We start from the raw sequence: 23,096 nt of genomic DNA, 5'->3' as shown, positions 1-23,096 counted from the left end.
GCCGCTCGTTCGAACCATTTTTGTTCTGCCACTGAATCTGAGCAGTTCGTATTCGAATATTGTTAATAGAAGGTGATGTTCAGACTCGATGTCAGCGCAGTGGTCATTCTGACTAGAAGGATCCTACACAACCAACTGAGTTTTTTGCGGTGAAAAGTCGATCCCTAAATTGTCGTATCCCAAAGAAGTCCGCCGATGCGAGCGTTGCAAAAGTCGTCAATAAACTGAAAGTATGGTTTTCTCAAACAAAATCAACACTCGAAACCTCACGTCGTCACCCATAGCAACCCTCCTTGCCATACCAAACTGCAGCAAGGTGATTGTGCAACATAACAATACTAAACCGTACTAGATTGTAGGGTACATTGGTGACTTGAAATTCATGTAGAAGTAGTGTAATAATTGTATAATTAATGTTGATATAATTATATCTAGAGCGATGAAATCTTTTTGAATTGGATAACAGCTACTGAATACTACATAAATGTCTGGCCCAAACAGTCAGATTATTTAGGATACTTTGCAATCCTTGCAAGACATCTGCATATGGACCCTTTTGAAAGACCACGGTGTCATCTGCAAGTTGTCTGAGCGTAAATTGCCCTTCCAAATAATTGTCAATATCTTTCACATAGAAATTATAAAGCAAGGGACTTAAACAAGAACCTTGGAGAAGACATGGGTCTACACTATGGGTCTAGACTATTTCTGGAAGTGGTCAGAGTGGCGAGTGTAAAGTTCATCTGACAATAAATTGTACAAAAAATTATTCAAAGTAACGGGTAGTCGAATAATGTGTAGATTGTGTTACAATACTTCTCTGGAAACTGAATTAAAAGGGCCCTTATCTGAAGAGAGAAGAGTACAATCGTTTGTTCCTTTCCCTTTTCGAAATCCATACTGAGTATTTGAAATAGAGATGGGCAAAACGGATCACTTTGATGATCGGATCAGATCTGGGTCATTCACTCTAATGATCCGTATCTTTCAACCGGATCGGATCCTTAGAACAAAACGCAAGAAGAATACAAAATAGTGAAACGTTAGTCATCAAGGCTCACACATTAGAACCGTATTGACCAAAAATTCACCTTTTCTTGTTCACAAGCGTGTGAAGTACAAACAATGAATTTTTCATTTGATGATTTCCTCATAAATGGCCCAAAAAATTGCTGATCTGGAGAAGCGGATCTTTTAAAAAATGATTCACGGATCATTTTAACGGTTCCGGATCTGAACGCCCATCTCTAATTTGAAAGCGATCCATTTTCTTCGACCCACTTTTGAAAGGATTATTTTCTCCAATAATTTTGTCATGCATGATAGCATGGCAATCTGTCGGTATGAATTATGATCAGACGCTGGTTTCACAGGCTTTTGAGGAGTGCAACGTCATCAGCTAATTTGAAGTCGTTCAGGTGCTCCATGGTTATAGGCTGTCATAATAGCCCGCGGTTTGGTTCACGGCCAATCACACCTACCAGAATCTCGTCGATTACGATGAGGAACAGTAACGGTGATACAATACATCCTTGCCTCACACCAGCTACGACCCGGATAGGGTCGGACAAGACCCCATTGTGGAGCACTCTACATGAAAAGGTCCGTACTGTGCCTCAATGAGACTGATGATTATCTCAGATCTCAAGGCGCCCCACATATTCTCGTGATTGAGATGGTCGAAAGCTTTTTCGTAGTAAATGAATACCAAGTAGAGGGACTCTTGGAATTCGTTGACCTGCTCCAGAATGATGCGGAGCGTGACAATATGGTCCACACAGGATCTTCCGGCACGGAATCCGGCCTGCTGCCGCCGGAGAGTCGCATCGATCTTCTCCTCAATCCGGGCTAGGATAACTTTGCATAGAAATTTGAAAACGGTACACAGCAACATAATGCCTCGCCAGTTATCGCATACAGACGCATCGGCCAGAGAGTCTGCCCACGCTCGCTTGTCCCTTCGACATGAGCGTTTTACTTCCTTCTCAAGAGCCGAGTATCGTAGACGGCTCCTTTGGCTGCTCTGGTTTTTGATCGCTCCATCGCGGCTTTGGCTTCTCTTCACTCCTCTGTCTTCCTCCAGGTCTCAGGTGATCCATTTCTCTGGGTGCGCAGTTTGCCCAGATTGAAGGCATTCTTGATGGCGGTCCATTGGTCTTCCACGCTGCCACCTTCCGGAATATCTGCAGCACGCGTCTCCAGTTCTTCAACGAAGGACCGTTTAACCGTGGCATCTTCCAGTCGGCGTGTGTTGAATCGTCGTCCAACTCTTTCCTTCTGCCGACGAATTCGCGCAATGCACAGGCGTATTTCGCCGATGAGGAGGTGATGATCAGACGCGATATCGGCACTACGTTTATTCCGTACATCAAGAAGTTTCCGCTATATAAGCGCAGAGTGTGCCTGAGCGCTTTAGTAGAAAGCCAACTCCGCGATACCGGGGAGCGTGTTCACCTCGTAAACCAGAGTATAGCAGGGCTTGTCCCGACGGCGTTCTGTGTTCTCCAAAGTTTGGCCAACGGACTTCACTCAGTCCCAGGATCTCAAACTTCATACGGCGTGCGTCATTGGCAGGTTGTGCCAATTAACCCTGTTGGGCTAGGGTTAAAACGTTCCATGTTCCTATTCGTGTCCGTTTTTCGCGCTATGAGTCGTTGCTGTAAAATCAGTCCGTATTCTTTCATTATCGGATTCTCGAACAAATTGATGTTTTGGGAGCACTAGGGTGTCGGCCTAGAGCAGCACACATATGGCGTAAGGGCTTCTGCAACCTATATGCAACTAAATTTGTTCACATTTGGGTTGCAGCAACCAAATCAGCCTGAATTGTGCTGCTAGGGTATCCACCGCGATGGAGCTGCCATCTTAGGTGTAGCTTCCGGGGAATAGCATTTCATACTCAGCTGGGCTGGATGCCAGAACATACGCTGTTGGAGACGCACCTCCTTGGTGAACAGACGCTCGATCACTCGGGTCAAATTTGTTTAAAGTCCCACCCAACACCTGGACTAGGCTAGTGCGCTTTGAGCGGTACACAGTCGCTTTGATAGGGCCTGCTTGCGGGCACATGCAGCTTTTCATAGAAGTTCAACAGGGCCCACTGTCGATCCCACCACATCCTAGGCAGACCCCATAGGATTACGATTCTTCAGCTGCCCGCTTGGAATATAAAAATTTTGGCTAAATAACAGCTCTGAAGAGTATGTGCGTTGCGAAACAATATCATTCACAAATGCGACCATAGCATATTATCGCCTTTCATGGAATATCTATAAGCAAGCATACAACGTGCTTCGTAAGACGGCAATGTAATGTAAATGCAGTCCATCCTAGTTTACACACGGCAAACAGCTAGATTTTTTTCTGAACAGATTCTTTTCGTTCTTCATGTGATTTCATAAATGTCGGCCAGCCAGTGCTATAATATTCTAAAACGGATCTAACATACGAGACTTACAACGTTTTAATAGTGTGTGTAATGGAACGTACACACGGTCAAGCAGTTTGACCAACATTGACTCCACCTCTCGTTTATTCGAACATCCATCAAGTTTTACCAACACCGGCACGAACAATCAATTTATTCGACCAACAATATCACACACGAACGACCGAAGCGCCAACTTATGCGCCAACCATCAAAAAAATATATGGGGGTTTGTGCAACTTCACTACAAATGCTCAAACATGTTCGGCGAACCTTGACTCCACCCCCGACAACTCAAACCAAAATCAAACCGTTTTAATTTTTCCCAACCGAGCCGCCAACTGTCAAATGGTTGTTCGAACAACTTCACACAGGTTTCAACAAAGCAGCAACCGAAGCGTTTTCTTGGGGGTGGAGTCAATGTTCGTCGAACTGCTTGACTGGTGTGTACGTTGCATAAGGGTCATGGAAGTTAATGCTAAAGCGTTTAATGAAACCTACACTCACCCATGAGAGGGAGTGAGAAAACTACTTACTTTTGAGTTAAAAATTTGAATTTCGTGCTCAAAGTTGAGTTTTTTAAGCCTTTTTTTTAGGTTCTTTATTTTTTCTGTGTTCGTTGCTTTATGTATTATTGTGTTATAATGATCAGAGAAAGTCAATTTAGAATCAAGAATAACACCTAAATATCCAACTTTTTCGCATTTTTCAACAATTTTATCTCCTAAAATCTTTGTAGTTATATAGGTAGGTGTGTTTCGTTTCCTGATGAAAGCGATTTATCTACATTTTTTACATTCAGCTGTATACAGTACTATAGTAAGCTCTTTTTGCACGATTCATGGAATAATTGTACTTCATTAATATAAATGTCTTCTGAATTTTTGATTTCCATAAAAAAATTCATATCATCTGCGTAAATAAGAATTTTTAAGGTTGCTAAAAATATAAGAAACGTCATTCACGAACAGAATAAAAAGAAGAGGACCCAGATGTGAACCTTGTGTAACACTAGAAGTGACATTCATGGGTTTGGACGTTTTTCCTTGAAATCTAACCATTTGTTTGCGATTTGTTAAATACGATTTAATCCAATCATCTATACCCATATTCTCTAACTTGAAGAGCAACACAGTGATATCAACGCGGTCAAACGTTTTGCTGGAATATGTGTGCAGTGTTTCTACATAATTGCCATGATCCATTGCATTTAAAGAAAAATTTACGAATTTTAACAGGTTCGTTGTTGTCGAACGTCCCTTGAAAAATCTATGTTGTGAGCTTGTTATTCTATTCTTCAGTTGACAAAACATTTGTTTGTATTAACTATCGACTCATACAACTTTGGAATGCAGCAGATTAAGGCAATCCCACGATAATTTTGAACATAAGATTTTTTCCCGGATTTGTAAACAGGAACCAAAAATGACTCTTTCCAAATGTTAGGAAAATGACCCGATTCAAGGGATTTAATAATTATTATTTATTTTTCAGACTAAGGCCAAAGTGGCCTGTGAGGTATATAAGAGTCTTCTCCATTCGGCTCGGTCCATGGCTACACGTCGTCAACCACGCAGTCTACGGAGGGTCCACAAGTCACCTTCCACCTGATCGATCCACCTTGCCCGCTGCGCACCTCGCCTTCTTGTGTCCGTCGGATCGTTGTTGAGAACCATTTTCACCGGGTTACTGTCCGACATTCTGGCTACGTGCCCGGCTAACCGCAGTCGTCCGATTTTCGCGGTGTGAACGATGGATGGTTCTCCCAGCAGCTCATGCAACTCGTGGTTCATTCGCCGCCTCCACCCCACCATAGATGGTACGCAGCACTTTCCTTTCGAAAACTCCAAGTGCGCGTTGGTCCTCCATGAGCATCGTCCAGGTCTCGTGTCCGTAGAGGACTACCGGTCTAATGAGCGTTTTGTAGATTTTCAGTTTGGTACGGCGGCGAACTCCGTTCGATCAGAGCGTCTTTCGGAGTCCAAAGTACGTACGATTTCCAGCCACTTAGCTGCCATAGCTGGTCCCGATTGTATCATATGCGGCTTTGAAGTCGATGAATAGATGATGTGTGGGAACGTTGTCTTCGCGGCATTTCTGCAGTACTTGGCGAATGGCGAACACCTGGTCCGTGGTGGAGCGTTCGCCCATAAAACCCACCTGGTACTGCCCCATGAACTCCCTTGCAATTGGCGCTAGTGGACGACATAAAATTTGGGAGAGTACCTTGTAGGCGGCGTTCAGCAATGTGATTGCGCGGTAGTTGCTACAATCCAGCTTATCGCCCTTTTTGTAGATGGGACACACGACACCTTCCATCCACTCCTGTGGCAAAACTTCCTCCTCCCAAATCTTGATAATTACCCAGTGCCGCGCTCTAGCCAGTGCCTCACCACCGTGTTTAAATAGCTCTCCTGGTAGTTGATCAACCCCAGGGGTTTTGTTGTTCTTCAGCCGGTCAATCTCTTCCTGGATTTCCTGGAGATCCGGAGCCGGTAACATTATGTCCTGCGCGCGTTCTTCCAGGTCCATCACCATACCGCTATTTCGTCTGCTACATCGCCATTCAGGTGTTCTTCGTAGTGCTGCCGCCACCTTTGGATTACCTCACGCTCGTTCGTAAGAAGGTTCCCGTTTATGCCCTTACACATATCAGGCTCTACACGTGGCCCTTTCGTGAACGGTTTAACTTTTCATAGAACTTTCATGTATTATTAGCGCGGTACAGTTGCTCCGTCTCTTCACGGTCTCAATCTTCCTGTTGGCGCTTTTTCCTCTGAAAAATCGAGTTTTGTCTGTTCCGCGCCCGTTTGTATCGTGCCTCGTTCGCCCTCGTGCGGTGTTGCAGCAATCTCGCCCATGCTGCATTCTTCTCTTCTACTAACTGCTCACATTCGCCGTCATACCAGTCGTTTCTCTGATCCGGGGGCACCGTGCCAAGCGCAGCGGTTGCGGTGCTACCAATGGCGGATCGAATATCTCTCCAGCCATCTTCAAGAGACGCTGCGCCTAGCTGCTCTTCCGTTGGGAGTGCCACTTCCAGCTGCTGCGCGTATTCTTGGGCTAGTCTAGCGTCTTGTAGCCGCCTAATGTTAAGCCGCGGCGTCCGACTTCGACGCGTGTTGTACACCGTCGAGAGTTTTGAGCGCAGGCATACTGCAACGAGGTAGTGGTCGGATTCAATATTCGCACTGCGGTAAGTGCGGACGTTCGTGATTTTAGAAGAATTTACCGTCGATTAGAACGTGGTCGATTTGGTTTTCCGTTTCTTGGTTGGGTGATCTCCATGTGGCCTTGTGGATATTTTTGCGGGGAAAGCAGGTGCTACCATTCCGCGGGAGGCTGCGAAGTTTATGCATCGTTGGCCGTTGTCATTCGATACGGTGTGCAAGCTATCCGGTCCGATGACCGGTCTATACATTTCCTCCCTTCCTACCTGTGCGTTCATGTCACCGATGACGATTTTGACGTCCCGCCGTAGGCATCCATCGTATGTCTGCTCCAACTGTGCATAGAACGCTTCTTTCTCGTCGTCGGGTCTCCCTTCGTGTGGGCAGTGCACGTTGTTGATGCTATAGTTGAAGAAACGGCCTTTAATCCTCAGCTTGCACATCCTTGCGTTGATTGGCTGATCATATTGAGTCGCATTATCTCTTATATTGTTCGTAATTATTGGTTTTCCAGGCGACTTATTGAGCCTGCGCAAACCTCCTGTCTCGTCGGAGGGCCGTCGTGTCAGGGCTGTTTAGCGTCCCACCTAGCACCAGGACTTGGGCTTGTGCTTTGGTCGCCTTGGTGGGGCCTACTTGCGGATACATGCAGCTTTTCATAGAGGTTTAACAGGGCCTTTTGTCAAACCCCACCACATCCTAGGCAAGTCCCACAACTCGCAGATGGCCTGGGGAGGGATCGGACATAGTCCCTGCTGCCCCCGGAAGGGATTTAATAAATAACCAAAATAAAGGAGATGTCGGCTCTACTACTAAGTTCTTCATAAATACAGGAGGAATTCCTTCAGGACCTTATCCCTTTATTAACTATTGCATTTGTTTGATGGACTGAGGCGTGCATAACATTTAACGGAGCCGAGATTCTTAATGATATTTACAATCGATATCATCTTATTATCAACAGTTAAACCCCAAACGCAATAAAACGGAACGGCGACGGAAACGGCAAATTTGACAGAAAATATATGGGCTAACTGTCAAATTTTCCGTTTCCGTCGCCGTTCCGTTGTATTGCGTTTGGGGCTTTAGTAAGGGAAAGGGACAAAGACCAAGATAAGGTTAGTGTAGCGTTATGTTGCAGTGGACTGTAACTGCTGCTGGGTGCTCCGGGGTGGAGCGCGAATCCATAGCTGCCTTCATGCAGCGTATCCGCCGACGAGTGCTGGTTCTCCATTGGAACCAGCGGGGTGGGAACTGCCTTACTGCAGCGACCGGCGGACCAGCGACGAATGCCAAACAATTGCCTCGAAAATTACCATTAACTCTTCTTGGCCCTGAGAAGGACCGAAAATTAACTCTTTGCGGCAGCTGGTGGACCGAGGGAGCTCCTGGCAAGAATCCAAAACGCACACACGAGAACTTTTCGAGAACATTCTTTACTCTTCTTCTTCTTATTTAAAAAATACACATTTCTTCAGCCTGCTGCGGCTCCACGCTGATGCCGGCCGGCATCGGCTAGGCTCTGATGCTGTTGCCGGTGTCGGTTCGACTCTGCTGCGGCTGACTCGGCTAGGCTGCTTCTCGTTCTTCTTCTCCTTCTGCTGCTGTTGGTCGTTGCGAAAAAACTGATCAATGGTGCTAGGTGGCACCATGGTTTTATTCAAAAACTGTTCTGCGTTGAGCGCAGACGATGGCGATGGTTGCGCAAGGAGGCGTGGCTTGTTTCTTCAGTTCGCTGGGTTACGGACTGAACATGCTCCCACCGAGAAAGAAGTGATGTTGTAGGTGCAGCACTTTCCTCTAGAATGGGTAGTGGGGCCAATTTATGGATCGGCCGCTTGAAGATGCTGTTCCCCACACGGACATCTACGACGCGAGTCAGATTATCGGGACCAGGGTAGCTTTTGATTATTCTACCTAGTCTCCATTGCTGCGGTGGCATGTTATCTTCCTTCAAAAGCACGACGGTGTTGGGAACGACATTTGCATGTTTTCTCGTCCATTTCGAACGAGTTTGAAGCTCTACCAAATATTCTTTCGACCAGCGGTTCCAAAAATGCTGTCGAAGTAATTGAATATGTTGCCATTTTGATAAACGATTGATGGGAATGTCATCGAGACAGGGCTCAGGGATAGCAGTTAAAGGTCGATTGATCATCAAATGGCCAGGGGTCAAAACATTAGGGTCATTGGGGTCAGAGGAATGAGCAAAAAGAGGTCTCGAGTTTAGTATGGCCTCAATTTGGCAAAGCAAGGTCGCAAATTCCATAATTGTAAGAGAGGCGGATTTATATACTTTCTTCATAACCGATTTGACACTTTTAACTCCCGCCTCCCATAACCCTCCGAAATGAGGTGCGCTAGGGGGAATTGTTGTCCACTTGATCTCCTTGACTTGACAAAACTGCGATAGCCTTTCACTGGTGAGGTCAGCCTTGAAGAGCTCGTACAGCTCACGCAGTTCCGATCTCGCTCCCATGAAATTGGTTCCATTGTCACTGTATACCTCTTCAGGAACTCCTCTTCTGGAAACAAATCTTTGTAGTGCCGCCAAAAATGCTTCAGTCGAGAGGTTTTCGACTACTTCCAAGTGCATTGCCTTAGATACCATACAGACAAATACACAGATGTATCCTTTCGTTGGTGCGGCTTTCCTAGCTGTTTGTTTGATGTAGATGGGTCCGGCAAAATCCACTCCAACTCTCAAGAATGTAGGTGCTTCGGTGACTCGATAGGAGGGCAAGTCTCCCATAAATTGCTCAGCCAACTTCGGGTTTGATTTGAAGCAGGTGATACAACTTCTCATAACCTTCCTTACCGTCGATCTACCATTCAGGATCCAATACCGTTCTCTTAGAGCTGCGAGTATGCTTTTTGAACCAGCATGAAGATTTTCCCTATGAATAGCGACGATGAGATTTCTTGTCACAGGGTGTTTAGCAGGAACAATCCATTGGTGCTTCACATCGTAAGGTAGGTTGCAGTGACGAATTCTACCTCCAACTCTTAATAATCCGTCATCCAAGAAGGGATTTAGGTTGCCAATTCGCTTACATGGCTCTCCAGATTGTAGGCGATCGATTTCATCTTGTAGTTCACTTCGTTGGATCGCACGGATGATGCACTTAGTTGCGTTTTGTAGCTCCGGAATCGTTGGTGTTGATGTAGCACTTCGTGTACCTTTCTTCAAACGACAGTTGGATATGAACCGGAGAACAAAGGCGATAATACGTTGCGTTTTTCGAAAAGATTCAAATTTCGTTAATATTGGAAGCTCTTCATACACTGTTGCGATATTGGTAGATATTGCTGACTGCAGGGGTCACTTCTTCATAGGTTTCGCTGCGTAGAAAATACGGTCCATTCCACCATAAATCATTTTTCGAAAGCATTTTAGCTGACATTCCGCGAGACACAATATCAGCCGGGTTGTCTGCGGACCTGACGTATTTCCACACATTCTTGGTTTCCTGGATTATCTCTGCGACACGATTTCTCACGAATATCTGAAGACGGTCGGCAGGTTTGTTCAGCCATGTTAAAACTACTTGGCTGTCCGACCAGAGAATAACTGGGACGTTTTCCAAATCCATTGCGTTGATCACTTTCTTCACCAGGCGATTCAGAAGCAGAGCTGCCATTAGCTCCTTCCTTGGAATAGACAATGGAGTGATTGGACAGACTTTTGATTTGCTAGTAATCAAGTTCGCACTAGCTGTGCCATCATCGAATACTGATCGAAGGTATACGCACGCACCGTAGGCCATGTTTGAAGCGTCTGAAAATCCATGGATTTCGATCCTGACTGCATCATTCGTAACAACTCGTCGTGTAACCCGGAAGTCTTCTGCTAGTGGTAGTGCATCCAAGAAATTTGTCCAATCCTTCAGTAATTCTCCATCCAGTTGATCGTCCCAATCCATTCTGCTTTTCCAGAGTCTTTGCATTAGTGTCTTCGCCAAAACGATGACCGGTGACAACAGTCCCAGAGGATCAAAAAGCCTGGCAATTACTGACAATACTTGCCGCTTTGTTGGGGTTGGAATTTTACAGTCAGCTTGTGCACGAAATAGAAAATCATCTCCGATCGGGTCCCACATTAATCCAAGGGTTTTGATAACTTCATTTGCGCTAGAGTCTTCAATCTTCACCAACTTATCACGATCAACATCAGATACACTTTCCAGGAGTCTATCATCATTCGCTGCTCATTTGTGTAGATGAAAACCTCCACGCTGCAACAAGGAAACCAATTCTCCTTGAAGTCTTCGAACTTCTTCCAAGTCGTCGCCGCCGAATAATACATTATCGACGTAGAACATCTTCTTCACTAACATTGCCGCCCCAGGATGTGACTCCTCCTCATCTATTGCTAGTTGGTACAATGCTCGAATAGCCAGAAATGGGGCGGAAGCTGTGCCGTAGGTCACAGTTTGTAATTCCAACACTCTAAGTGGATCACTAGGATTCTTCCGGTAGAAGATGCGTTGTAACGGAGTGTGGCATTTTGCTTTCTGCACTTGCCGATACATTTTAGCTATATCAGCGCTTAACACGTACCGAAATGCGCGAAACTTCAAAATAATCGTCAGCAAATCGGGTTGGATTGTAGGACCGATCATCATCGCATCATTCAAGGACATTCCACCTATCTTCGCTGATCCATCGAATACTACGCGACACTTGGTAGTTGAATTCGATGGCTTAAGCACTGCATGGTGCGGCAGATACCATTTCTGCAAACCGATGGGATCATCCACTTCACGGACTTCCACACAATGTCCAAGCTGCTCATACTCCTCCAGGAAATCATCGTATTGCTTCTTTATCTCCGGGTTCTTCTGCAATTTTGCTTCCAAAGCGTAGAATCTCCGGAGTGCCATCGATCTAGAATCTCCAAGCTGACTTACTGAATCCCTTAGTGGAAGCTGCACTACGTATCGGCCATCATCGCGTCGGCGAAACGTAGACTGGAAATGTTTTTCACACTGTTCGGCTTCCGACAACGGACCATTTTCACTGGATACACTTTCAATGTCCCAAAACTTCTGCATTAGTTCACTTAGCGGATCACCAAATGGTGTCGCTACACAAGAGTTCATACTTATTCCACTAAAAGCACTAGAATATCTTCCACCTACCAACCACCCAAATTGCGAGTCCTGGAGCGTAGGAAGTTCTTCAGACAGCTTCAGTCGACCAGGCTTGATTACGTCGTCGTACCATTCCATTCCGATCAACAAGTCCACTTGTCCCGGACGAAAGAACACCGGGTCCGCTAGCTGAATTCCGCTTGGAATATTCCACGAAGTCATATCCACTTCGAAAGTAGGCAAGTTTCCTGTTATCTTCGGTGAGACCAAACAATCTAACTCGATTTTGAAATTGTTATGCTTCGAGAGGACGTCAACCTTCGCTTTCTGACGGACACTTGATCGTACACTGTTAACTCCAGTAATGGGGATGTTGATTTCTTCTCGATCCACTTGTAACTTCCCCAGCATCGCTTCCGAAATAAAGTTGACCTGAGATCCACTATCCAAGAGGGCTCGACATATCTGCGGGTTTCCATTCTTATCCAAGATGCTGACCATTGCAGTTAGTAACAGCACTTGTGCAATTGGCTTCTCGACCACGTTTGATGTTACGGTAGTAGGGATGATGTCCGTAGTTGGGTTTCCAATAGCTGGTTGAACTGCTGCCTTTGATATTTGTTGCTGCTCTGCTGATCTTGAATTACTCGAACCAGAACTCTCAACTTAACCACCTTCAGCATGTAGTAGCGTATGATGTTTCCGTTTGCACTTTGAGCACGACTTGTTGAACCTGCAATCCGTACTACGATGACCACGTCTCAAACAGTTGAAGCATACTTGTTTTTCACGCACTAGCCTCAATCGTTCATCCACCGACATTTCATTGAACACCGAGCACTTGAACGCCAAACGTTCACCAGCACAAAACTCGCAACTGTTAGACGACGACACGGTATTTACTTTCACATTCGACGACGGCTTGCCGGACCCTTGACCTGCTTTGGTTTGAACACGCGCGGATTGCTTGACCTTGCTATCGTTCATGGACTTCTGACATCGTTCGAGAACGGAAATGCGACCTTTCAGAAATTTGACAGTATCCTCATAATCTGGTAATTCCCCATGTATGACAGACGTTTCCCATAGCTTCTTAGTTTCGTCATCTAGCGCATTTGCAAGGAGATGTGTGACGAATGATTCTGATACCCCAGTAAATTCCTGACCCAAAAATTTCAAATTTTCGACATGGCCTACGCATGAATCAACCAACTCTCTCAACTCAGAGTGGCTTTCTTGCGACAATTTTCTCATATTCAGCAGCCCGGAGATGTGATGATCAACCATTCGCCTCTTATTTTCAAACCTTTCTGCTAAAATTTCCCATGCATGATCATAATTGCCATCAGAGATGGTTTTTGCGTCAATTATGCCAGCAGCGTCCCCAATCAATGCTTTTTCCAAATGGTAGAGCTTAATCCGTGGTGCGTCGTTTGATCTGTCCACCACGTCCCTGAACATGACTTTAAACTTTTCCCACTGCTCGTATTTGCCATCAAAATGCGGAATGGCACGAGGAAGCGACTGTTGCAAAACCAGCGGTTGCTGATTCCGGATTGGTTGAGCATTCACGGGTATTTCGTTGAGACTCTCGATCCATGTTTCGAGAGTGAGGCAAATATTGTCGTGCAAGGTTTCAAATTCGAGGTACTTACAGTCTTGTTCCTTCCTCTTACTTGGTGGGGTGATCGCCATGATGCGTTCATGATAATCGGCAAACTCCTTGTAGGCTGCTTCCACCTTCTTCTGATTCACCTTAATCAGCGGCTGCGTGATTTCCTCTTGCGCGAGTTGGTCCATGATATTTTTCACACGCGTGAGCTTTCCTTTAGCTAAGCCACGCATGTGAACGAGCGTGTCCCATTCTTCCACTCCATCCTCGTTGTTGCCACCACCGGCGGAAGCACCGGTTGCATCACTTGCCTGAGACTTCATAGGTGTTCTCTTCGTCGGCATGATTTCCCACTTCACTTAATTCACTTTAATCCAATGTCTTTTAGCACTTAATCACTTACTTGATTGTCCATTTGTCCAAATGTTCATTCACTTTTTGCTTCTTTTTCCACTTTTTCAACCGTGTGTGTTTTGTCTCCAAGCCAGTCACTCCACCGATCAATCCAGCTGCGTTTGCTTCACCAAGCGACGAATGTGCACCAATTCCAAGCGATGGCCATCCGGTTCGATCGGACCAAAACATGTAGCGTTATGTTGCAGTGGACTGTAACTGCAGCTGGGTGCTCCGGGGTGGAGCGCGAATCCATAGCTGCCTTCATGCAGCGTATCCGCCGACGAGTGCTGGTTCCCCATTGGAACCAGCGGGATGGGAACTGCCTTACTGCAGCGACCGGCGGACCAGCGACGAATGCCAAACAATTGCCTCGAAAATTACCATTAACTCTTCTTGGCCCTGAGAAGGACCGAAAATTAACTCTTTGCGGCAGCTGGTGGACCGAGGGAGCTCCTGGCAAGAATCCAAAACACACACACGAGAACTTTTCTAATACATTCTTTTACTCTTCTTCTTCTTATTTAAAAAATACACATTTCTTCAGCCTGCTGCGGCTCCACGCTGATGCCGGCCGGCATCGGCTAGGCTCTAATGCTGTTGCTGGTGTCGGTTCGACTCTGCTGCGGCTGACTCGGCTAGGCTGCTTCTCGTTCTTCTTCTCCTTCTGCTGCTGTTGGTCGTTGCGAAAAAACTGATCAATGGTGCTAGGTGGCACCATGGTTTTATTCAAAAACTGTTCTGCGTTGAGCGCAGACGATGGCGATGGTTGCGCAAGGAGGCGTGGCTTGTTTCTTCAGTTCGCTGGGTTACGGACTGAACAGTTAGACTGCGTAATTTGGTGATGGACGGGGTTAGGATTTGGGTTTGAGGTATTTCAGCTGCTCATCCGGGTATTTGACGCACGCATGTTCTATAGAGATGTGCGTTTAGTGAATAGTGATTGGACATAGGTCTCGACATCGTGCGAATGAAGCCTCGGCTTAAATCCTCACCTCTGAACCACGCTCGCGCAGAAATTTTAGGGACCCGATCCCTTGTTGGCGTCTTAATCTGTCAAACCTGTTAGAATGTCGTTTACAGCTATGTGACTAACACTAACATCACTTGAAAGAACATCACAATGAAGGAACAAATGAGAAATAATCGAAGTCTCGGTCTTCTTTTGAAAATGTTGTGTATACGTTTTGGATAAAATGTGCAAACATGCTACATAAGGTACCCCGGGGCAAGTGGGACCTAAAAAAACGCTAGTTCAGCAAAATGATTAACGCATACTTAGAAAACAGGGTATTTCAGGACATTAACCACGGATACATCATTATATGCTTCCGTTGTTGAAGTGTAGACGTGTTGTAAGCCATTTATTCAGTTACAAAAGTGTTGGTAGTGACATAAAAAAAATTACCTGTGGGACCCACTTACCCCTTCAAACGGGGCAAGTGGGACCTATTCTGCTTTATACTGTCGATCGAAACGAATTTGAAGAATGTAGATATAATGTTCATGTAATTTCTGAGTCGTAGTATTTCAGATCATGGATGGAGGTTTATTGCATGTTAGACTTTTGTTTTTGCAAAAAAAAAAGGATCACAATGTTAGCAGATATAAAAACAAGACAAGTTTACTGTTTAATTGGCTATTGTCTGGCATTAGCTTACTTTCTTACCAAATGTGTTAGATGGAAGAGATAGGCAAATCTTTGTTCACTTTTCGAATGAAAGTTTCTCTGTTTAGAACACAAATTATTACCTAAATTAGAACTTCAAAAGAAACGTTTTTATTCAGGCGATGCGCAGTGCTCCAAATTTGTAATAGAACGAAATGGCCAATTTATGTCTTAAGCACTTTGTTTATCTGAAAATCTGTTAATCTGATGCGATGCTTAAAAATAAAAAAAACACAAGAAAAAAACTGTTGATCTATTGTAGAATAAATAGTTTGTTTGCACTGTAAAAGAAAAATGTCGCATAGTTATAACCATTGCTCTTGGAAGATAATTTCCAGGAAGTAAAATACACATTTGGTAAATCAACTGTACACTACTTCTTGACAACGAAACCAACGATAACAACCGCATTTGATTCAGATCCATATGATATATGAGTGTCGAAGTTATTTTTCACTAGAAAACAATCTAAAAACAGGTAAAATGGCTCTATCGAAAATGTTTTTCAAATATGTCCAACTTGCCCCATATATGTTAAAACTTAAGGGCAAGTGAAAATTGCAAATTTTGGCTTTAATCAAAACATTTAAATCGTTTTCGATGTCACACAATTATTTAATTGTTCAAAATATTCACTTTCCACATCAATGATGAAATTAGAAATGATTATTTTGTTGGAAATCCGTTGAATTAAAATAAAAGTAATAGATTTTGCCGATAGTTTAAAGTCACGATTAAACAATACCATTAGTATGGTGCCGCAAATAGTTTTGATTCCAATGTTTTTTGCGTCAGGCGAATTCGTTGATAATTCTGCCTCATTTTTCTAGAACATTGTTACCATTAAAAACGTTCACCGATTAATCGGCAGCCATAGTACCCACTTACCCCGTATTTTCACTTGCCCCGGGGTACCTTATCTCTTCTGAATTTTCTGCAACTTTTTCATCTAGTTCCATTTTTGTAGGAAAATTGTTTTCATTTTAGTCTTAACATAACTGAAGAAGTGCTTTGGGCATGTTTTAATATAATTTTCTGTTTTTCTGTTATACTCTCCAAGTGCTGAGCTAATGGCTAAGTTCAGTTGATCACATATGCCAAGATATAGTTGTAGATTATCATTAGTGCAATGCTTTTTAAAAATTTTGTGGACCTTTTGTTTCCGATTTTTTATGTTAATTATATTTTTATTGAACCACATTGGATGTTTAGAATTATCAAAGCGTCTTTTCCTTCTATATGGAACTTCTTCATTGATAATATCAAATAATAATTTGTAGAAAACACCAGTGGCATTTTCCATATTTATTTCCCTTTTTAGGATTGATTGCCAGCTAATTGCATTTAATTTAATCTATATGTTATCATAGTTTGCATTATTGTATTCAAAAGTTTCTTCATATTCACAATCCCTTTCGTTAGAGTAAATAAACAGAGAGTATTCCATCGCCGTATGAAACGCTTCATTTTTCCATAGAGGTGATGCACATGCATTGATACAAAAATCTTCAGTAACATGATTAATCCGGTTTAGCATTGACCCCAACCAAGGGAAGCAGAATACCTTCATTATCTATATCTGGAATGAAGTCGGCATTGCGTTGATTGAAATCGCCATAGATATGTATTTTGACCTGCGGAGAAAATTGTGACAAAATGTTGTGGGCCGCATCAGATTTCTCAGAGTACAACTTAGTACATTCATCATCTCATCCAGAAGTGGTTGGTCTTCTTATGACACATTTACTTGGAACGCGTCGTTTCTAAGCTTCTAGTGCGCATTTTTTAATTAACTCGGTAAGGAATCGATATTCATCCAAAGCTGGAAGAGTATCAGTTGATTCAATACCAATTTTTACCGCCGATGCAAATTTTTGCCAGTCAATGTTCTTCGTGATGTCGAAAGGAACATAAACTGCCTCAGATTGTTGATAGCCACTTTTTATTGTGGTGACTATCGGCTTATGGTCACTACCATGAGAATCTTGAATTACATTCCACGTGCAATCTAATGATAGTGAATTTGCGTTACGTTGCGTTGTAAAGGAGTATTTCGAAGATTGCATACTGATAGCTGTCATGTATATTATTCAAATTTCTTACCCCAACTGCTTATGGATAACTATTTGGAATTTAATAGCAACCCAATTGGAGGTTCAAAATGATAAAGCATTTTCGGCATGTTATGTTTTGTTGGCTTCTTTCCTCATATTTCCCCTATATGCTTTTGATAATAACCAAATATGTAACCCATAGACAAAACAAAGCAAAGCTTTAGATTTGAGATCAGATTGATAAATAAACAAACAAACAATTGCTAAGAATGTACTGCTTCGACTTCGCACTTATTTGTAGCAAACTATAACTGTGAATCGCAGGCCAAATAATAAATTCGAGACAATGTCACATACAACTTTTACCAAATTCAATTGTTTTATCTAGATATCATTGGATTTTTAACGTCGGTATCTGAAATTAGTTTTCATCTTTCGCCTTTCATTTTTTACAGAATTTTTTCCGATTTTCTTTTCCATTATTTATAATTAAAGCTCGATTCACCCAATATTTGCACAAAATGTTTACTTTCTTACAGCGCTTCCAATGGCCGTTTTTTATTGTTTTCACAGCAATCGTTTAGGAGAACATTATTCGGGATCGAGAGGGGGCCCTCCTTAGCCGTGCGGTAAGATGCACGGCTACAAAGCAAGACTATGCTGAGGGTGGCTGGATTTGATTCCCGCTGCCGGTCTAGACACTTTTCGGATTGGAAATTGTATCAACTTCCCTGGGCATAACAGTGTCATCGTGTTAGCCTCATGATATACACATGCAGAAATGGTAACATGGCTCAGAAACCTCGCAGTTAATAACTGTGAAAGTGCTTAATGAACACTAAGCTGCGAGGCGGCAATGAAGAAGAAGAATTCGAGATATCATCAAACTTTATCAATCATTACAAAATTTACAAAAGTTTGTGTTCATAATAAAAATCAGTCGTAAGGTTACATAAAAATCGCAAAAAAATGCATAAGCTAAATAGCTCCCTTAGAATCAGACAACCCAAGCATTCCAGGAAAGCTGAACAGTGCACAGTACGCCGTAGCACAATCACAGCCAGGAAATTTCCTCTATCGCGGTTCTTCACTGCAAGCTTTTTATTTTTCCCCACTATTCACAATTTGTTATTAATTAACATTACATTATACCTATTTAAAGATAAATCTAAACCTAACGAAAAATGAGAATTAGAATTTGCATAGAAATCTGCAATCAAATGATAGTGAATTTGAACATAAAAACAGATCAATACGGCTTTGTTGACCATTTGGTCCTATTCGAGCTACTTCACCAGTGTTCAAAATATTCAAATTGAAATCGTCACATAAATCATAGAAAACTGGCGCTCTGTAATCGTCATATATTTCTCCCCATTCAATACCATGTGCATTCATATCACCCAATATTAATACTGGAGATGATAGAAGGGAGATTGTGTTTGGTGAAATATATACAGAAGCTATGCAAAGGCCTTTATTCTTTATCATTATTTGGCAAGCGACGATTTCTAAGCCATTAACAGTCGGAATGGGACTTCTGTAGAAGAAGTAGCATTTTTTGATCCCCAAAAGAACGTCCCCATAATGATCGTCCCGATCTTGGCGAATAATGTTAAAATCATGAAAGTTGATTTCGTCTTCAGAAGAAAGAGTGCAAATATATTGCAATCGGAGTAGCAAAGCAAAAACTTGAACACGTCCACCTTATTTTTTAGTCTATGGCAGTTCCACTGCAAAACAGTGATTGTATCTTGTATCGCCGTATTATCCATCGAAAGATACAATTTCTGCAAGAAGGGGCCATGAAACAGTTAAGTGCTTCAGATAACTTTCAACTGTTGGAATAATGAGGTCAATGATTGGCCTCGATGAATTCGGAATATTGAATAAGTTCAAAAAACGATCCACAAGCATTAGTATTAGCATTGTTACGGTGTAATTCGTAGATTGGACACTAGTGAAACTCATGTTTTACTTTTGAAGTCCTTATCTAGAATGCTATCAGAAATTCAGAAGGGGAGTGGCCCTTGATTCCAGTCTTGGACAAAAATAACAGAAGCATGAGGATGACTACTACTGGCCACGCCCATTTTCACCGTAACTAAGAAGAAGAAGGAAGTGTTAATGTAGTACTTACTTAACGAGGGGCCACCGACTGAGCGACACCCTCATAAGTACCACGGAGTTGGATAATAAGTAAGGTATTTGTTGGGTCAGGATTTGCCTGTAGCTGGCAATGTAACCGTTGTAGATCATACCCCGTAACACACCACGTAAAGGTGTCTACCCAGCGTTACGGGTATAAGCTTAAACAATGGTCCACAAAGTCCTTAAAGCAGGGCTGGAAGCGAGTCACTTTTTAGTGACTTGGTCACTATTTTGAGTCTAGTCACTATTTGCATAAAAAAAATCTCTAAAGTCATTATTTTTTTCGGAAAATGGTGGCTAAAGTCAATATTTTCGCACCGCAGATTGTAAACAAGTTCAAAAGAAAAATCATTTGTACCTGTTATCAAATATTGTCAACCACGGGTATACCCCGTTAGGCATAAGGACGTTAGGCATAAAATGACCCAAAGAACCTATGCCTAACGTACATTATGCCTAACGTACTTATGACTAACATCCCTATGCCTAACGTCACGGGCCCGTCAACCACATGCAATGGAGACTGATTTTTCTCCTCGGTAGGTGGTTTTATTAATGAGGGGTGGTACGAGCACGTGGCTGTCTTTCTCGTCAATTACTGGATGACGGTAATTTGAGCCTTAATATGCAACACTGTGGCCCTTATCAGTGTGTCGTTAAGTCTCTTGCTAAGTTTCATCTTCATAATCACAAGTTTTCAATCTACGAATTATACCATGCCAATGTTATTTGCAGTTCACTATCTGGTTATAAACTTCATACAGAAGTCACTATTTGGTCACTTTTCTGAACTGAAAGTCACTATTTGGTCACTTTTCTCGTCATCGTTGGTCACTAATGACTAAAGTCACTATTTTAAACGGCATTCATTGCTTCCAGCCCTGTTAAAGGAGATCAATCCTCGTTTGGACGGAATACTTTTCTGGAAGTGCAAATTGCATTTTTTTTTCTTTCACTGATTCTCCTAGCCGGATGTTTCTTGGAAACATCGGTTTTAGGCATTGGCGGGAATGTCTTACTGCATCCAGGGTCAACAGAAACAGTAGAGACAGTTAATTGCATATTATTCGGCAACTCGGCCGTACGAAAACCATTTTTTTTTGTTAAGTATCTTGGCTGTGCATATGCACAGCATATGTTTCGAAATGGACAAATTGATATGAAATTTGCGAAAAAGAATCCACGTGTCTTGGAGGGATAACCCTCAACCTCCTACTCTCTAGATATCTAGAGAGTAGGAGGTTGAATTCTGAGTCCTCAAGACACGTGGATTCTTTTTCGCAAATTTCATATCAATTTGTCCATTTCGAAACATATGCTGTGCATATGCACAGCCAAGATATTTAACAGTAGAGACAGGTTGCTTCAGGATTTTAAATAAACCCCCCTTACCTTCAGACTTTACCAAGAATTTATGGATTATTTTTGTCCTCTTACTGCGCGATCCCGGGGAAAACGGTTGCTTCCACGTGTACACGTGTACTTCCACAGAATCATCCATATCGGCTACGTCAGAGTCCAATTTGTCAATGGATATGGAATCATAATAATCACTTACACGAACGGTGGCTGAAATAGCAGTCAATGCAGTGGCTGTGACGAATGTGTATTGCGACTTAACCATTTTCGCATGCGACTGCTTGGGTGGTGCGCTTTTTGTACACCGGGCAATTTTTCAAACCATGGCACAGTGGCTAAAACCGTGTTTTAAGCGCGTTTAATTAATATCACCTTTATTATGCAATTTAGCGTAACGGTCTCTTCGAGACATTTGATCAGTAAGTAAATGCGCTTCTTTGAAGGTATTTAGCTTACTGATCAATCCCCCTATGAGTGAGATAAAAATTTTGATTTTTCTGCTTTAAAATGGACAAGGTTAATGTTTTCACAAAAGTTGTAGTAAAAGTTCTCCTGAAAATTTTGTCAAAGACACCGAGTTCGTAATTTCATTACTTTTGAAGATTTGTTACGTTTTATTCCGACAACCCCCTAAAAATGGTTTTTCCATCATAGCTTTTTTATTTTCAAATCTACATTTTTCGCATGTTCTAGAAAGTTATAGATAATAACAAAATACGTCGTTTGGTGGTAATTGCACCTTAAAAACTTGAAAAATAAAAAAGTTATAACAGTTTTAATGGATTTTTTAGTCATATTTGATGTAGTTGTAACTAAGTATAGGACAAATTGTGGCAAACAATCTCATACGCATATCAAAGTACAAGTAATGGACTTTAATTTAATACTTAAATTGTCGAGTTGTAAGCGAATGTAAAACATGTTTGAACAATAATTTTTATTGCAATACTAGAAGTGTATTAATGAAAATGCATTCAAGAAGTTGCTTTGCTTATTTAAGATACTGCACAAAATCATTTTAAAGCAATCAATTCGCTAATCATTGTCGCTATTTCCACTGCCACTGTTGTCACTGTTTATGCTGCTATTTGAAAAGTTCTTCAGAAAAGTTTTTGCGTCCTCCGAAAACGAATAAAAATAAGCACCTTCTTTATTATGGTAAGATTTTCGCTTAAACTGAATTTGAAATCAACAGTGAACAGAATTTTAACAAGAACAGCTCATCGCTTACAATTCTGAATATTTGTTGTAAATAATTAACTGACTGAACATTAGGTTTTATAAGAACGGAACACAAGATGCTTAGGGGACCAATGAAATTTGTTTCTTGAATGCCATTAAGAATCACAATTTGAGGCATGTAAATAATAATGATATTGTTAACTGTATCACCAAGTTCCTAACTGAAGAAATTTTAAACTGTTCAGATTTAGACTAAAGAAACTCAACTGTTCAGATTAGTTCAGATTTCTATTCCATTCTAGGCATGGCAAAGGAACTGCTCTTTGCCGCACATATTCAAGAAACGTACCGTGCGATTCGCTCCAAAGGCAATTCAATGGGTGTTTACTCGTAGAAAATTTTGAGAAGCATTTGCATTTTTCCTAATCCATTTTCCAATCCAATCCAATACCTATTCTTCTGTTATCTTTGACATCTGTGTTACTGCAACTCAAGCATTTAATTTCCGATATTAACATAGATTTTATTCAAAAACTTAAAGGAAAATATTTCAAATCTGCTAATGGATCTCTGTTGCAGTAATTAGAATTACTACAGAAGAAAGCTTCTTCTTCTTCTTCTTATTGGCATTACATCCCCACACTGGGACAAAGCCGCCTCGCAGCTTAGTGTTCATTAAGCACTTCCACAGTTATTAACTGCGAGGTTTCTAAGCCAAGTTACCATTTTTGCATTCGTATATCATGAGGCTAACACGATGATACTTTTATGCCCAGGGAAGTCGAGACAATTTCCCATCCGAAAATTGCCTAGACCGGCACCGGGAATCGAACCCAGCCACCCTCAGCATGGTCTTGCTTTGTACCCGCACGTCTTACCGCACGGCAAAGGAGGGCCCCTACAGAAGAAAGCTATTTTTTTTAAATATCCAAAAAGGAGGACATTTTAGAGCAAAAGGAGGACATTTTAGAGCAAAAGGAGGACAT

At 42.4% G+C, this 23,096-nt stretch overlaps 1 protein-coding gene across 11 annotated transcripts in view; it reads left to right on the top strand.

Annotated features, from left to right (window-relative positions):
* Positions 1–23,096, top strand: part of LOC134203753 (filamin-A) — a 352,847-nt gene that overhangs the window by 142,049 nt on the left and 187,702 nt on the right. The gene's annotated exons all lie outside the window — the stretch shown is intronic.

This window comes from Armigeres subalbatus, chromosome 1 (assembly GCF_024139115.2).
Source record: "Armigeres subalbatus isolate Guangzhou_Male chromosome 1, GZ_Asu_2, whole genome shotgun sequence".
Taxonomy (NCBI): Eukaryota; Metazoa; Arthropoda; class Insecta; order Diptera; family Culicidae; genus Armigeres; species Armigeres subalbatus.
Note: the sequence above shows the minus strand (reverse complement) of the source record. Positions and strands in the feature narration are given on the sequence as shown.